Source organism: Lepisosteus platostomus, chromosome 3 (assembly GCF_059453375.1).
Source record: "Lepisosteus platostomus isolate fLepPlt1 chromosome 3, fLepPlt1.hap1, whole genome shotgun sequence".
NCBI classification, from domain to species: Eukaryota; Metazoa; Chordata; class Actinopteri; order Semionotiformes; family Lepisosteidae; genus Lepisosteus; species Lepisosteus platostomus.
In genome coordinates this window covers 75,415,099-75,433,116 of record NC_142613.1, presented here as the reverse complement: position 1 = coordinate 75,433,116, position 18,018 = coordinate 75,415,099, and the positions used below count along the sequence as shown (strand labels likewise).

The 18,018-nt window shown below is 43.8% G+C and overlaps 1 long non-coding RNA gene across 1 annotated transcript; it reads left to right on the top strand.

The window, feature by feature from the left end:
- Window positions 1-12,601: 12,601 nt before the first annotated feature.
- Window positions 12,602-17,313, top strand: LOC148675477 (uncharacterized). The gene is made up of 2 exons (XR_015935537.1): window positions 12,602-13,071; window positions 13,194-17,313. It is a non-coding gene; the product is annotated as an uncharacterized LOC148675477 (long non-coding RNA).
- Window positions 17,314-18,018: the final 705 nt, after the last annotated feature.

The following is an 18,018-nucleotide window of genomic DNA, read 5'->3' as shown; positions in this document are numbered from 1 at the left end:
GGGTATTCAAAGAATGTCCACTGCTCCAGTATGAATCCAAAGCTGCTATTTAAAATAAACCAGAAACCAGAAGATTTGGAGCATTGTTTCTTTTAATGCAAATATTCTAGTAGTGATTCACCACGCTATTGTACAGTTGTTGCTTCTAGAAGGAAACCAATTATTTTTTAATCCCTCATTAACTCTGCCTACATACAAAACCAGATCTTAAACCTCTTTTATTATATAATTGTTCACTTCCCTTCTTACAATGTCCGAACATTATTATGGAGTAACTTTGCTCTTTGAGTTTGGAGTGTCAATCAACTTTGCAATGTAACACTCTTGACTGACTGGTCTACAGTTTCTTCACAGTAGGACTGGAAAGGATGTATCATGATTAGAGTAAAAGTGATTATCAGGCAGAGTGCTTACACACCTAACATTATTTTAGAAGTGGATAGTCATACCTAACTGACTAGAATTCTTTGCAGACCAATTGATAATACTAAAACAAAGACACACAAAAAATAATTCAACAATTAAAAGATGCTGGTACCCAAAATGTCATATGTACTTTCATTCAGAAGTGGTTTACAAAAAGGAACAACTGTATTTAAGGGTGTATAGCCATGGATTGGGCACATGTAGGTATTGCTGCACCTCAGGGATCAATTCTTGTCCCATTGATCAATATCTGTGATTTTGTATCTGACATAGCTGTCTAATTCAGTTTTCAAGAGATAAAAATCAAACACAGAAATTCATTTCAGACAGAAAACAAGAAATATTTCTGTACACAGAGTGTCGAGTGCATCAGAAATCGACTCCCTACATATGAGGTTAAGACCGAAACTCTGGGCTGTCTCAAGGAATTTTAGATTAATTTAGCTACTAATCTGCCAAATGAACAACATGGGCTTCTTGTTTGCAATCTTCCTTGTTCTTATAAGATGTTCACAGCAGTATTACAGGTTTCATAATTAAATACTGATATGTATTGATACACCTATAGATGATTATAAAGTGTCTCGAAGAGATCAGCTACAGTGAGTAACAACTGGCAGTGTAAACATTTCGAGAATCACAGCAGAGGGGATGTTTGTTGAGATGCAGGGGGTCTGGATTTAGTGATCAAAGCAATTGTAAAGTTCACCTTGGTTTAGTTAAGTTCTGGGTAAATGATAAAGTGTCAATCAACAGTCCAGAAAGTCATCATATAAGATCAGATCAAGTCCGAGAAAGAGAACAGGGGGAAGGATAGACAACAAGAGAGAAGAGACCGCAGGAGAGAGGTCTTTGTTTGAAAGCATCCGAAAAAGACCTGATTGGAGCTAAGTATTTGAATCTTGCTAAGAGAGCTTTCAATTCTGTCGTTTTTAGGGAACGTGGGCGTCGTGAGTCGAGAATACCTCGGTTAAAAACAGCCTTTCCTGCCTGGGGGTGCACTTTCAGCCCAGGGAGATCCCACTTGTTTTGTGTCATCCGGGTTTACAGAGGGAGAGATTTAGCTGCAGATTGTGATCTATTCAGTTTAGAAAGCAGCTGATTTCTGATCCTGGCCTATGAAGGCATCGAGAAGTAGATACTTGGTAAGAGTCTGGGGTTTTCTGGGTGGACAGAACACCAGGCCTCTGGGACCCCTTGTCTGTACATGCTGTATACATGCAGAAACCTTTGTGTGGTATGTTTAGATTGTGTGCAGTGTTTGCATTGTCACCGTTAATAAATACCTGTTCAACCAAGTATGCCTGAATTATTACTTTTTTCACCAAAAAACTTTGCCAGAGAATAAAGAATTCATGTGCCTCTAATTATACCGACAGTTTGGGTACAGTTCTGGAGAAATCACTGAAAAGCAGGGGGTTATGATGATTTATTTTAGTTATGGACCAAGCCGCTCAGTCAGTTCCTGTTTTCACCATTGTCTTAACCCTCCCCCCTTGTCACAATATCCCACACCATCCCTACAGTTGTGGAGGTCCGGGTTTGTGATTTTAAATCCCACTCTTCCTGCTTCCAATCGGATGAGCACATTGGGCAATCAGGCTCATCTATTGCGCCGTGCCGTGATTGCTCTGCTCCGGTCCCTGACGTGCAGGAACCGTAGTGAAAGGCAAGCCGAGCTCCAAGCGCAGGGCCTCGCTGGGACACGGAGGAAGACACCTGCGGCTCAGGGGGCGAATCGATCAGGCGGAGAAGAGAGAATTCCCCGCCGACTGAGCGCTCCTGCAGCGATGAAATAAGGAAGAGAACCTGAGCATGAGCTCGGCGTCGGAGCGCTGAACAGGCAGGGAGTTCACCTTAAACAAGGAGCTCAGTTGGATGATCGGGGTGCGCCTGATTAATAACTTAACGAAGGCCGGGAGCAAATCTGCCCGGGGCTTACGCGGGGGGCCCGGGTCCCCGCGCGAACGCGTTGGTTGTCGGGGGCAACACCGGGACCCGAGCCGCTCCGAGCCCGGGTGTAACCGTGACAACGCGGCGAGAACGACACGTGACAGGGGAGCAAGCAACAGGTCTGTTCCCTGGTCTGAGAAAGCAAGCACAGCGTTTTTAACAGTAGGCACAGTACAGTAGGTCTCTCTCGATTTGCAGCTTCTTAAGAACGAGGAGAGGAGAGGCTTCAACGTGTCCAATTAAGACAATCATAAGTTCAGCCAGGTATTGAGTTGCTCAGGCGGAAGGAGAGCCATGAACCTTCGAGCCCACCTGGACTGCAGCTGTGCCCCCTGACATACCAGCTTTGCCACGAGTGCTTCAGTGTTTCTGTCATGTGCAGTGTCGACTGCCTTGATTATTTAAATTTCCTTCAGCCAAGTAGCGTCAGAGGTCAGGGCTGTTGAAGGGCTGCCCGACTATCACCACACTTCGAAAACAAATACACAGGCGCCTTTACTGCAAAACTCTGGAAACGCAGGCACATTACATCAGAGAGAGAGAGAGAGTAACGCTGAATATTTGCATAATGCTCTTCACCGAAGGGCCCCTAAACTCTCTACAGAAGGAAGGAGCCTCATTCATCCAGCACTGCAGTGCGGGACTCCCTTTGGTACGACTGCAGCCATTGTGCACCACAGCAGATCGGAGGGAGACCAGCTGCTGCCTGACGTGAGGAAAAGAGAGTGCACCACCTTAAGATTCTGTGCTTTTCCATATGGAGCGACATCGGACTTTCACATAGCCCTCACCAAGTCCTAAGAGCAGTTAAATCCAATTTCATGTCATCACACGGATGTTGTAGAATTGTACGGGATCCTATCCAATCGGATTAAGGTAGCACATTAGGAATGCCGGCCTTTACGCCCCTCCACTTAATGGCAATGGGAACTGTGTGTCACGACTATAGTCCCCCCTCCTTAAGGGTGCTCCAGCCCTTTCACTAAAGACTTCATTCTCTGCACCTGTTTCCCATTCCCAGCCCACCTTAAAAGCCAGGCGCTGACGCTCTTCCGGGCTCTGCATCTGATTTCCATATCGTGCGAGTCCGGGACCAGGAAGCGCCTGGTTCCGTTAAGGTTTTAACCTCCGTTCCCGTTCCTGTTCCCCGTCCGCCGGTTCCGACCCGGCCTTCGTGGTTTTTAATTCCGAGTTCTGATGGATCTCCTGGTTTTGGACTTACCTTCGTGTTTTGGATACTCTATGGATTACTCTTTGGGATTGTTCGCCTCGGCCACACCTCCCCCGTGCACCAGCGCACCTTGGACACGCCCCCTGTCTTCAGCCCTGTTTTCCTGCATGACGTTTCCCCAGTGTTCCCCCACTCCGTCGGATTGTGTCGTCCGCATAGGGTCCGGAAAGAACTGTTCGTTACACTGTGGTCCAGGGGGAAGACGGCTCCACCCACTTAATGGCAATGGGAACTGTGGTCCAGGGGGAAGACGGCTCCACCCACACCACTCGCAGTGCACACCTGGCTTCGCACAGACATCTCGCAGCCCAGCAGCGGCCAGACCCTGCGCAGCTTCTGAGAGCACAGGGCAGGTGGCCATGCTGCTGTCCCGGGAGTCTGTTTTACTCAGTTTGGTAAATGAATCAGATCCACATGGATCAGTTTGCTTCCTCGTCCTGTGGCGTTCTGTGAATGATCCTCCCATGCATGCCCAGAGACACCAATTCTTGCGTGTGAAAAGTGCACACTGAAGGGAAATGTCTTTCTGGATATGAAAAACAGGATGTTTATTTCAAACACTGTCTCGTGAAAATAGCTGCCATGCTATATATGGCTGTCTGACAAACATGCACATTTGAATCATTGCTGTCCATCTGTTCGTGATGTAGCTGTTTTTTCATTCAGATATGCATGACTACAAGCACTCTTTCATACCTTCAAAACTTGATAGACCGGTTCTGAGCACGAGAAAGCTCATTCATGCTACTCTCTTGCAAAAGACCAGTGGAACTCTATAACTTGTGAATTTGTGGGAGTATTGCAAGGTGATTATCAGTAGCAAAAACCACAATTTGCATATTCCAGCAGTATCGTGCTCGTTTTGGGTTTTCTGGAGATAAAACAATGACAGCAATTTGGAACATGAAAAGAAGTTGCCAGTAAGACATTCAGCATCACTCTTGGCTGATGATATCACTGAGCTAGATTGGTCTGAAGCCTGCAGAAATCAGTTTGCTTTAAAATACAGGAAAATATGAATGGAAAAGGAGTCAGGAGAGCTACTCCCATTACGATGGTGCTTTCAAATACACTGAAAGAACGCGTTGTTACATTTTGTGTTTATCGTGTTTTGTATTGTGTTATATTCACTTTCATTGGCTATTATTTGTCATGCTAGCTTAGTACATAATGAAACAGTGGCCCCTGAGAACACGTTCGACATTTGGATGGAATAAAGCAATACAGAGACGTACAGCTGCTTGGTTTTATTGTTTCCTCAGCTGAGCCACTTCCTCCATAAACCTCAAATCAATCACTACTGTATAAGAACAATAACAACAAAAACAGAACCAACAGGATAACATGGTAAACAAAATAATAATCAGAGGGACGCTGACTATTACAAAAATGATATATTTTTATTATGTGTTTAAGGTATACTGCATGTGTTGCTCCTTTAAAGTTAAGTAGCATCTGGCACTGGGGCAAATTCCCATAAACTTTTGTTGACATAGCAATAAAGTATTGAATCTTGAATTGTAATATTTTAAAAAATCAATCTTATCCAGAGACAGAATTTCTCTACCTTGGACTTAAACCACTAAAAGCACAACGACCATGCATGAAGGCTGTGTTATTGTGTTGTGTTATTGTGCGACTGCAGCCACTGAAGCCCCCAGGCCTGTTGAAACCGAACAAGGTGATTGGATGTGGGCTCTGCATTGAGCTTTGAGGTCTTTTGTAAAGGCTTGTTAACAGGAAAACCTGTCGGATCTTCAAAAGCTTAAATTTTTCATAATTTCTTTAGATTTTTGAGAGCGCAACAGCTTTCTAATAAATAAGGGATCTACAGTATGTAGTTTGAAAACCGTCTCCCTATACTTGTGGGGCTCTGTGCGCCATTTCAAAAGTGAGGACAAATCTCAGGACAATTTTTTTTTATTTATTTTTATAAAATAAACTTTATTCCGAAAAAAAAACACATCTCAAAAGGAAAACATCTCACACAATAAAACTCCACAAGTTAAAACAACGGCGGAACGGCGGTGATTGTCCGTTATCAATCCTTGCAAGGGTGGGCGGATTTGCGCTATTATGAGAGTCCCTCCAAACCCTACCGCTTGCTGTAAACCATTAATCCCTGTACAGGGTCCATAGGCCTTTCCAGCGCTCCTTTGCCGTGGGGAAACCCCATTTAGCAACGTCGCGCTTCATCCTCCTCCTGAGGTCCGCCAGGATCCTCTCTTCCAGCTCCCTCGCTCCCCACTTGTTGTTGTGCCGGATGAGATTGTTCCTTGCGTCCCACAGGCCTCAGGACAATTGCCTTACTTCCTGGCCTTGTCCCCACTAATTCTGCCTCTCAGGATCCCCACCACCCCTCATATTGGCGGAGGCTCTGTGGCTAAGGATCTGCACCTGTGGCTGGAAGGCTGCTGGTTCAAATCCCGCGGCTGGCAGAGGAATCCTACTCCTTTGGGCCCCTGAGCAAGGCCCTTCACCCCAACTGCTCCAGGGGCACTGTATAAATGGCTGACCCTGCGCTCTGACCCCCAGCTTCTCTCCCTGTCTGTGTGTCTCATGGAGAGCAGGCTGGGGTATGCAAAAAGACAAATTCCTAATACAAGAAATTGTATGTGGCTAATAAAGTGATCTGATCTGATCTTGTTTTTATGGGTAGGCTGTCCATCCCTCAGCCAAGCTTGTCAATGACCAAACAGACCAAATATCTCAGATTGATCTGTCACTGAAATTGTCAACACTCTAAGTAATTATCGTTATTATTATGTGTTTGGACGGCAGATACCCTCAACCAAGGTGGCTTGCAGGCACCGACAGTCAATGCAGTGGACTTTTTTAAATCAACAGTGAAACACGAACCAAAGGGCGTTTATGGAAACTAAGGGGAAGTGCCTGTAAATCTTAGCAAGGGAGGCACTTCTTTACACAAAGGGGTGCGAGGGTCTGCAACAAGATGGCAAACCATGTTGCCGATGCCGATACTCTGGCTTCTTTGATGAAGATGAGATTGTTGTATTAATTAGCAATTGAATAACAGAATCGGGTGGATTGGCTAAATGCAGTAATGAGACGTGCATGTAAGAACGAGACAAGGTTGCTGAAACCCCTAGGTTGGTCTGTGTTCTCGTTTATTTTAAATCTAGGACATCATTAGATCTGCATGACAGTCTTATTATATGAACATGACCTGATTAATTATCAGGTTGTTGCTGACCTGTTGCTGGAAATTTAAAAAAAAGTATTGCCATTGTTGTGACAGAATTGGAAATTGAAAATCAGTTCCAGAAAAGGTTTAGGGCCCTGGGGCTCTTGTCTTTCTTGGAATATTCTGTTGCTCGCAATGAGTAATGCTGTTTCCAGGCCTAAAAGATACTACGGCCGAACATGAAAGAGCCTGCTATTTAGCAATAGAAATGACTGTTCCGTTGTTGATGCTGTCTTTGAATGTGCTGATCACCATTTCGTCATCTTCGCTGTAACTGCAGCAAAAAAGCTGACGATTGGGAATTCAGTTCAAAAGGCTTCATTCATCCCCAGGGGAGCAACATAAGAGCAAAAGTCTAGAGGAGGGAACCAGACCGTCTCTTCCTGTGATCTCAGCAGGTAGCGCAGGTGGTCAGGTGAGGCTCGTCCCAGGAGAATCCGAGGTGCAGAGTTGTCAGACGCCGGGCCCTTCCTGTTGGTTCTGCTCCACAGGACCATGGACTGATTGCGGTTTCTCCCGCTCTGCTTGTCAGTGAGAGTTCAGCACTTCACATTTCGGGCGGCATCGAAAGAACAGCAGGAAGAGAGCCCTGGCACCTGCTTCACCACCCATCTCCCATCTCCCAGCCTTTATTCAGTCGCCACACAGCTGCTGCTGGGGCAAGCCCTTTAGAAGCGGGTCAGGACCCTCAGGGCAGCACTGTCGTGCTGTCCTGTGCCACTGACGGCAGGCCAGCATGTGCTAATATACACAGTAACCTGTGGGAAAGTTTTACGTAATGCACAGAAGGTAGATAAGATCATTAATTCTAACATTAAAAAAACGTGCAAACTAAAAGCTTACTAAATGTTTTCAAAGCCCTTGTCATGCCCGTGACTCTTCTGACAAGTCTGCCGCGCAGCACAATAACATTTTACCCGCCCCTCTTCATCCCAGACGGTTCCCTTCCACGTAGTGGTAGCTGAACCGGTTCTTGGACTAGGTCTGGATCACTGTGGGTTTGCTAGGACCCTCTTTTGATACATACTGTAACAAGTATTCCTGCCCAGAGCTCACAAACCACAAGAACACGGTGAGGGTTACAAACGATTTGGAATTTCCCCAGTTTCTAATAACTGGTAGAAATTACTAAGTGGCATAGTATGACTAATCTCTTCAGGAATCATGGGATTCTATACCATCTGGACCTGGTGACTGATTTGTTTAAGTTTTTTTGTACAATACCTCAGTTTATGCTATTTCCATGTTTTCAGCGCTCACTTCTGGACGTCATCTTCACAATCCGTTGTGGTCGTATTTGTGACATCGTTGTCAGTAAAGTTGGCAATGAACGAGTGAATTCCTTTTCATCACGCTCTTTTTTGCTGTCTTCTACTTGTTCCAATTTCTTTTTTCAAAGCCGATTCTGTTTCCTGTATTTTACTTGGTAACACTTCCTCACAGAGACGCCAAAACATAACTGGACTATATTTCTTAATTCTTTATTCTTTTTTAAATCACCTGGCTTTTACTTATGTATGTGTTACATAAGAAATAATTTAATTTAATGTAAAAGCCAGATGTATATTTACCCTTTTTATGCCTCGGCCTGGCCATTCCTAACAGTTTTCAGGGGTTCTTGAATTCTTTCTTCTTTCTTCTCTATTTTTCTTTGGCAGAATCTACTGCCTCCTTGAAATTCCTGTGTTATATTCCAGTTTCTGTCCCACAATTTTCTCTTCCCAGATTTGCCCTGTGTTTCTGAGTGTCTCTGCCCCCACAGAGGTGGAATCGGTGTAGGGCCGCAGAGATGGTGTCACGACTATAGTCCCCCCTCCTTAAGGGTGCTCCAGCCCTTTCACTAAAGACTTCATTCCATGCACCTGCGCCCTATTCCCTGCCCACCTTATAAGCCAGGCGCTGACGCTCTTCCGGGCTCTGCATCTGATTTCCATATCGTGCGAGTCCGGGACCAGGAAGCGCCTGGTCCCGTTAAGGTTTTAACCCCCCTGTTCCTGTTCCTTGTCCCTGTCTGCCGGTTCCGACCCGGCCTTCGTGGTTTTTAATTCCTTCGTCGGATGGATCTCCTGGTTTTGGACTTACCCTTGCGTTTTGGATACTCTATGGATTACTCTTGGATCGTTCGCCTCGGCCACACCTCCCCCGTGCACCAGCGCACCTTGGACACGCCCCCTGTCTTCTGCCCCGTTTTCCTGCATGACATTTCCCCAATGTTTCCCCACTCCGTCGGACTGTGTCGTCCGCATAGGGTCCGGAAAGAACTGTTCGTTACAGATGGCTCCCCTCGGACAGGTTCTCCAATCTCATGGAACTGGTGGGAGTATCGTCAGGGGGGGTCATGGGGTTCTCGGTCACGTCTCAGACTGAGGTCCTTCTTGCCCAGTTGCTCAGTTTGGGAGGATGGACTGCCCTTGCAGGAGTCTGGGTGATTCCAAATTCATCCAATTTCCTAATATAGGACCCTACTGTGATCCTGGGAACTTCCATCACCCTAGATATGTTTTTGTAGCCCTCCTCAGATCTGTGCCTCCTCACAATTCTATCACAGAGTCGTACGGGCAGCTCCTTGGTCTACATTGGAAGGTTTCTGCTCTGACACACGCTGTCTACTGAGGGACCTTATACAGACAGGTGTGTTTCTTCAGAAATCATGGCCACCATTTGACCTGACCACAGGGCCAGTCCATTCAGGTTTTAGTGTGGTCTGACAAGGAAATAAGACGTACCTGGGCTCAATTTGGAGTGTCATAGAAAACAGGGTGAATACTTCAACTACAAAAAATCGAATCAAAGTATTTCAGTGTTTTCTTTTAAATGACATGAGAAAAATGTCCGGATTTTGACATTATAGAGTCATTTTTGTGACAAAATATCCCTTATAAATATATTTTTATTTGAGTTTACAATTTAACAAATGAAGAAAAAATCTAACGGGGGTGAATTAAAATGACATTCAGTATGTTCTCAGTCTCTGACTTTCACTTCAACTCTCACATTTGTTTTCCCTGCTTATCTCTTCATCAGTTGTCTGGTCTCTCCACTACGTAAATGATCCTATCTGTTTTTTGGTGTGCTTCGTTGTTTGTAATATTTAGTTTCCATAGGATTTCCTTAGTTTTTGTAAATGTATAACATTCCCATACGTATTCAAACTTTCTAGTGCTCTGTATGTTCAATCTTTCTACCAGTCCTTTGTCATTGTTTTGTTGTGAGAGTACCTCAATTTCTACCCGCCTGGGTTTTAACTGGTGACATATCTACTGTGATTTCACTTTAACTTACTGCCTCCTGACTGTGAAAAGGCGCTTCTGAAAATAAAAGTTGCTGAAGTCAGAGTAACCCTGGCTCTGAAACCGGCAGGGACGCCGTGTGGCATGTGAGCAGGTCAGGATGAAAGACCAGCTCCCCCGACAGACAGCGTCTGGCAGCCACTAACATTCAAGCATGGATAAAACTGAGAAGTCCCTAAAAGAAGGGGTCAGGAAAATCAAAGACAGGAGGTTTGTTATTAAAAGCACATAATGCACAATGTTATCAACAGAAGATTGCATTGTTATGAACAGGACAATGCATCAGGCATTAAGTCATAATAGACTTCATGTATTAAATGCTTTGCATATGAATATCACGGCAGACCTAGAGAAGGAAAGCTAGTGTTAACTATCCTAGAAAGCTATCGCAGCATTACTGAGATAGTCAACTGAGAGCCTCACCAAACCTGCCCTTTTCTGAAGGGCCGAAAAGCCTCCACGTCCTCGTAAGAGAGTCAAATACTGGCAACAGAATCGGCCTCATTCATTGGGAATTTGGGATCTGTTCACAAATCTGATTTGAATCTGAATCCAGTTACATCATTCCATTCAAACGCTACACACGGAGTCATTTTTAAAATAACCTTTCATAAGTTTTCACCACTTTTCACATAATTTTTATTAAAAAAACAATACAAGGATAATTATTGTCAATATCTACATGCTAATTAAAAAATGCATAATATTTGTAAGCATTTCAGTGGCCTTCTACTGAGCAGCTGTCTGTTCTCAGTCTAACCCTGCGCCCTGTGCTCCTGTGACAGGCACCAGATTGTGGCAGATCTCTCCCTCTCCAGGACTCTGCACTGTATCACTCATGACATCACATACTGTACCATCACACTCACTCACACAAGTTAATAAGGCTGATTTCTTGAAAATCAGTAATGGTGCCATCCTTCTAAAAAAAACCTAAAAAACTGTGAGAATGTTTCTTATATTTGTGGCCAGATATATTTATATGAGTAACTCCTCCCACTGCATTCATAAATGGCTTGTGTTTAACTCATTAAAGTTGTTGAATTTATTAAGATAGACCCTGTGGATTAAAAATGCACAATGGTCAGCTTTCTCATATCATACTTAATAGATTCCAAAATTATTGTAGACACTGTCTCCACGTTCTCTGGAACATCTGGAATACCTGATTTACTGGAAACTGAAGCTGACTCCATTGCTTGTTTGTAATAGGTGCTTTAATAGAACCAGCATTGGCTATTTTTATTTGGTTCATATTGATGTGCGCTAGTTATACAAATATTTATAACGACATAGTCATTGAATGTTCTGCACTGCTCAGGCAATACAGGCCAATAACCTGGGTCAAACAATGTTGGCACACAGATGGCACACTTACTGAGTGAACTGACTATATGTACAGACCTATGCAGGTTGTGGAGCTCCATCTCAGTAAGACTAAGGGCCAATGTTTATAGAAATGTTGGCCATCAGATCTTTTAAGCTTAACCCACTTGTCTAGGTAGCCACCTGGCCACAGGAGGAGAATGAGGTTTCTCATGCAGAGTGAGCAGTTGATCCAGCGGTAGCTGCAAATTCAGAGACCGGATTAGAGGAGGCACGCAGATAGACAAGTCCAGGGAAGGAGACAGTATCCATAAAGTATTCATAGCTTTTCAGGAAGTGACATCATGGAGTACTGGACAAAATCATGGCCCTTGGTTTGAGCTGCCATCAACAAGCGCAAAGTGGTCCACACTGGTCATAGGAACATACACAGTCCATATCATACGGGCGCTTCTGAACTGCAGGATGGTCCATACTGAAGGGGGGACTGGCTGTTTATAGAGATTCTTCTGTGTCTTCATGAAGACAATGTGGGAAAGCAGAATGCTTGGGCACACAGCAAAAAGTGTCCGATTGAGATCCAGGGAGGCTGTGTTTAAATTCTAGTGCTAGTTCTAAAGGGCTAGTACTACCTCATCTAGACGATGTGGTTCAGGTTTGGTCACCGTACCACAGAAGAGTTAGAAAGTCTTAGAAAGAGTTAAAAGATGGACAACAAAAATAATTCCTGGTCTCAGGAGACTGTTGATCATGGACATGTTGAGGGAGCTAAATGTCTTCAGTCCACAACAGAGAACACGAAGGGGAGATTTGATCCTACAAATCTACGCTCCCAGATACTGTAACATATAACGGATCCGTGCTGTGGTTCATCCTTCCCCTGTGGGCGCTTTGACAGGAACAAAAAGCCGGAAGACTTCAGATGCTATAGATTGTATGAACACCCAAGTTTCTCGGTTTTTATATTATATTATATTATTACTGTTGGGAGTTTTTTAAATCCACATAACGGATGAAATTAATGTATCTTTTATTTATTTATGGTGAGGTAAAAATGTGTCTACACAATATTTATTTTTCCTTTAGCTGTGCAGTGTCACGAATAATTATGATTAGGCTTCTTCGGACAAAAAGGTGAATTTACCCGAGTCCTGAGCCAGTTCGGCAGATCGAGGGTAACATACTTCGTCTTGTCATACGCGTTCATCTCTATTTATTCTATATGGAAAAGGCGTTTGATCAAAAATCATTTTGCCTTCCAAAACCACGATTTTTGTAAAACTAAATTGAACATCTAATACACTCTATATTTCCAGCAAACAAATGCGTGGGATGGTGCATGCGAAATTGTCAATTGTAGCGGAAACTTTGCAGAACTCCGCTAATCATGCAACAGCTGAAAAGCTTGTCTGCGAAAAGGTTTCTCTATACATTTCATTTCCGTGGAGGTCATTAAGGAACTTTTTGAATGTGTTTTTTTGTTTAATTTAAAAAAAAATGTTACCAACAGGGCATATCTATATTTGTATCCGATTGTATCTGTAGCGCTAAATATCACGCCGCCGTTTGGAAAACGTGGAGGCGGGTCTCCCTTGTCTGCGCGCTGAGGCGGAGGTGCTCTGGTGGTTTTCTTGTCTATGGTAAGTGAGCGTGCGTGGGGAGGGGGGTTGCCAATTTAAGTGATTGTTTTTGGAAACTTGCAGTTATGGTTTGGGATCCCCCCTCACGCAAAACAATTGCTTCTTTTGTTCTTGGAATGTAGGAGGCGACGGAGCCGGGAAACCCTTACGCAAGGGCGTGCGCGGCGCTGGAGAAGGACGCTTTTACACAAGCGCCTTTGAAATAAACACATCGCTGATTTCCAATAAACCACTGCCTTATGTAGAAGTCCTACCTACCGTGCATCTGCAAATCATCATTTGTTTTTTTTTTTAAATATGCTCTCAGTGTCTACTATAATGTTTCTGAGGAAGTGAAAGTAAAGAAATGAATAATTCGCCTTTTGGTTTACATTTATATTCGTTTTTGGTTTACATTTATATTCTCATCAGCTGCTGGTGGAGGTTTACCGTAAAGGTACCCCTTGATTCGGAAACCAAATCAACCTGATCAGGTCAGGACAGGAACGTTCAGAAGCACGCCAGGCGAGAGCAGCGATCCCCTCGTTTTCTAGTACTGGCTGTGATCTGGATAGTAACAGCTGCAAAGGAACTAACTGATATGTCTGGTTTTCCAAGAATGAATGTTGTTACTTTATGCCAGTGATCATGTGTCTAAAGAGGTTAGTAATTTTTCATGGTGCCCCAGCTAACATAAGGAAAACAGTGATGACAAAGATACAGCAAAAATGACAAATAAACAGTCATAATATCATAAGGTGATCAAATTCACCAGACATGAGCTGCGATTTACACATGTGGATTGTCAATCAATCAATCAATAAATCAAAGCCCCAGGACTATAAAATAAGTGCAATACCACAGACTAAGGTTGGTGATGTCATTTACACAATTCGTAAGTGCTGTTGCCTCAGGGAAAGATCTACAAAAAGTATCAACCGCCGTTTGCCAATTCTACATATGCTCCAGAATAACAAGGTCAAATGGGTCTATGTTCATGTACATGATGTCTCATATGGTTGTTAGCTGAACAAGATCTAACTTTCTACAGCTGTGCCAAATTCAGACTACAGTCTGTAAGTGCAGAGAGACACAAACACTCACTCACTCCGGAACTAGAAGCCAGTTAACCTGCTAGGATGTCTTTGGCCTTTGAGAGGAGACCAGAGTGCCTAAAGGAAACCCACACTGACATGGGCAGAACCTACAAGCTCAACAGAGGATTGAACCTAAAAAATTGAAAAGGACTGACAAAACATTTGCCGCCACTTCTGTGAACCAGCGATGGAACTGTAGGGTTTGTGTGATGGTGGTTAACACTTTGCTGGTACGAAACGGAACTGGATGGAGACAGATATTCATTTTGAAGATTCCCTGGGTGGAGTGGTGGCACTGTGGCTAAGGATCCGTGCCTGTGGCTGGAAGGTTGCTGGTTCAAATCCTGTGGCCGGCAGAGGAATCCTACTCCGTTGGGCCCCTGAGCAAGGCCCTTAACCCCAGCTGCTCCAGGGGTGCTGTATAAATGGCTGACCCTGCACCCTGATCCCAAGCTTCTCTCCTGGTCTATGTGTCTCATGGAGCGCAAGCTGGGGTAGGCAAAAAGACAAATTCCTAATGCAAGAAATTGTATATGGCCAATGAAGTGATCTTATCTTATATTTTTTCTTGGCAGTGTATTCCAGGACAGCTGCACTTACAATTCCGTATTCCCTCTTCCTCACTTCCCGATCTCCGCCCTTAACCCATCGGAAAGCACAGAGTCACAGTACTGTAAACCTAGCCACCAATTGAACCAAAGAGCTCCACAAGAGCTCAAAACCACTTCAAACCGCTCCACTGAACAAAACACTAACGGGACCCAAGCTTACAGCAATACCAGCCAGTGTGCCTCCATGCCTCCAGATTCAGTTACTGGAAGTGTAATACAGATGTGGTCTTCACAGCCAGTGCCTTTGAACATACTGTGCACTCACTGTCACAGCTTTCTTTTCTAGCTAATCTAACCAAAGTCCACTATCCTGGAGCTCTGCTTCCATCTTCCCTACCAAAACCTTTCTCTGATTTTTTTTTTTAAAACAATCTGGTGTTTGCAAGTTATAATTGCAATGATGCAAACGTGCGTTACTGTGTCCTAGCAAGGTCTTTGGTTGTGTAGTTGTTTGGGGATTTTGAGGGTACTGGATTTTTTAATGGATTTTATTTTGTTGCGTATCTTTGCATATTTCCTGAGAACTTCCTTCTTCCTTCAGATGGCGAATAGTTGCTTTATTCAGGACTCTTTCTGTTTTGCAGGTGAAGGAAATTTCCTTTATTTCTTTTTCAGACTGCACTTGATTTCCTTGTGAGTATTTATACTGTGGTCACTTCCTTATTCAAGACTAACTGGGCCACATTTACATACAACACTTCTCAAACTGTGCCTGAAAGAAAATAATTTCATTTTTTAAATAGACGTTAATGTTTAACTACCATCAGGTATGTGCTATGCTTACTCTGTATTAATTAAAACTACAAGTTATTCGAAATATTTAACATTTCATGTTAACAATATTATGACCTGAGTTTCAGCACTTGTTAAAAATGCATCGCCTTTTTATTTTTAAGGAGCCATTAACTGATCCGGTGTTCAAACTGCCTGATCAGTAGGCTTTTCTGAAAGGAATAAATCACACTCAGTTCAGGTGACAGTTTCAGTTGAGATGTGACTGGGGAGCCCTTTCTGTCTCTAACATCATTGTGGAGGCTTGTTCCTGAATCTGTGAGGAGTTTTCTTGTTGATATATTTTCTCTAATGTACAGCTCCTTCCTAATTCAGCATTGCACATTCTACATCTTCTTGCTAGATTGTGCTTAGGGTTTGTGCGTGTATCATGTAGCTGATGTTTCAGTGGATGAGGGGTTGGGGTATCAATGTCCAAGATGTAATGAAAGACAAATCAATCCAAGCAGGATACACACCACAGGGCAGAGAGAGACACAAACACTCTCACACTCACATCAAGGCCCGGACACCGATTAACCCACTAGTATGTCTTTGCACTTCAAGAGGATACCAGAGCACCCAGAGGAAGCTGGGATCTAGCAGGTAGATGTAGAACAGGGGTGCCCAACCAGTCGATCGCAAGAATGTTTGGCAAAAAATAAATGGGCTATTTGACGATTTACTTTTTTCGATCGCCTAAAGATTCATTCAGATCTGTTTATGTAATGTCATACATTTAACTGCCCTTGTGTGTGTTTGACCCTTGTCGAACGGGTTGGAAAAGTCTCTTCCCTGATTGCTGGCTGACACTGGAAAAAAGGCTACAGGAGCTCCGTAAATGAAGTGTGTTGTGTGCGCTACCCAAGAATGGTCTCTTGGTTATTGCAGCACAAACCCCACATTCGCTACATTGCATAGTGGAGTGAAACAGACTGGCCATGACAAATTCACCAACAGTTTGATAAGTTTGCCTATTTCATCCATCATCCCAGAGTACCTTTAAAGTAAAGTTTACTCATCTGCATTATTTTTATTATCCTGTTCTGTTGTTGGGTGGCATGGTGGCTTAGTGGTCAGTATTGTAGCCTTTCAGCAATGAGGCCGTGGCTTGAATTCTGGATTTGGGGTGCTGTCTGTGTGGAGTTTGCATGTTCTGCCGGCGTTCATGTGGGTTTCCTACAGGTGCTCTGGGGTCCACAGTCCAAAGACATGCTGGTGGGTTAATTGGCTTCTGGGAAAATTGGCCCTGGTGTGCGTGTGTGTCTGCCCTGTGATGGACTGGTGTCCCATCCAGAGTGTACCCTCCCTTGTGTCTGTTACTTGCTGGGATAGGCTCTGGCTCCGCTGTGACCTTGAATTGGGTAAAGGTGATAGAAAAATGCATGGATCAAATAATGTCTTTTGTTCTTGTACCTTGTGTTCATTATGTCTTACATCTTCGTTATTGTTGTTGTGTATCCACAGTGATTTTCACGGCTGTGGTAGTTGCCTGCTGTTTAGCCATTCAGTGCTGTGGTGCGGACCCTGACTCATCTCTCTTTCTAATGAATCCTACCTGTCCATCAGGGTAAGCCATGGGCAGAGCTCAGAGTATTTGATCTGGTAGGCGGTTTTTGTTAGGACCCAATCATAAATTGAATCTATACTTGTAGGAGTACTCTTCCGAAACCTAAATTTTCTTAAAGGCCCTTATAGCTTTAGTTTTGGGCTCCTTTGCATTGTTTGTCTTCTCTTACTTTTGTGAATATGTCCTTAAATAAACGACCGCTCGTTTTGCACTTTATTCTGGTTTCCTGTGCAGTTACTGTTTGATTTCTGAGACTGCTCCTCCGCTTACAGCAAGAAGTGTTAGTCACACAGTCTGTCAGAGCTGAGCAGGACAGAGCTGGTAACTGGATAAACACCCTCACCCCTTCTGAAAAGTCAAATAGGATCTTTCACAGCCGCATAGCTGGGGACGAGGTGTAGCCTCTGACTTGAAGGATAGCTGGGTCCCAGATAATCCAATACTGGAGCATTAGATTGAGAATTCACCCACTCTTCTCCCACCACCATGTACTGTAGAGTAGCTACCTGGTTTTCCTTGGACATCTCCCAGCCCAGTACTGACCAGGCCCAGACATGCTCAGCTTCCGAGCAAACCAGGTAGCAAGGCAGTAATGCTACTGTCTGTACTATACTGCAAACCTTTTGACTTACATGTCAAGAAGCTCACTCCCCATAATTTTCTATCCTTTATTTCATTCTGTTGATGCATGTTTTTGCACATCTGATGTTGTTTTGCACACTGCCTGTTGTCTCTGTCTTTCTTTTATTATACAATTGTATTGTTGTTTTTTTTGTACTACGTATCGTCTGAGAGCCAGCTAAATAGCATTTCGTTATACCATATACCTGTATATGAGTATAATGACAATAAACTTGAATTTTAACTTGAATCCAGCGTATCAAAGACCAACCACTCATTCTATACAGTACAAACTGCA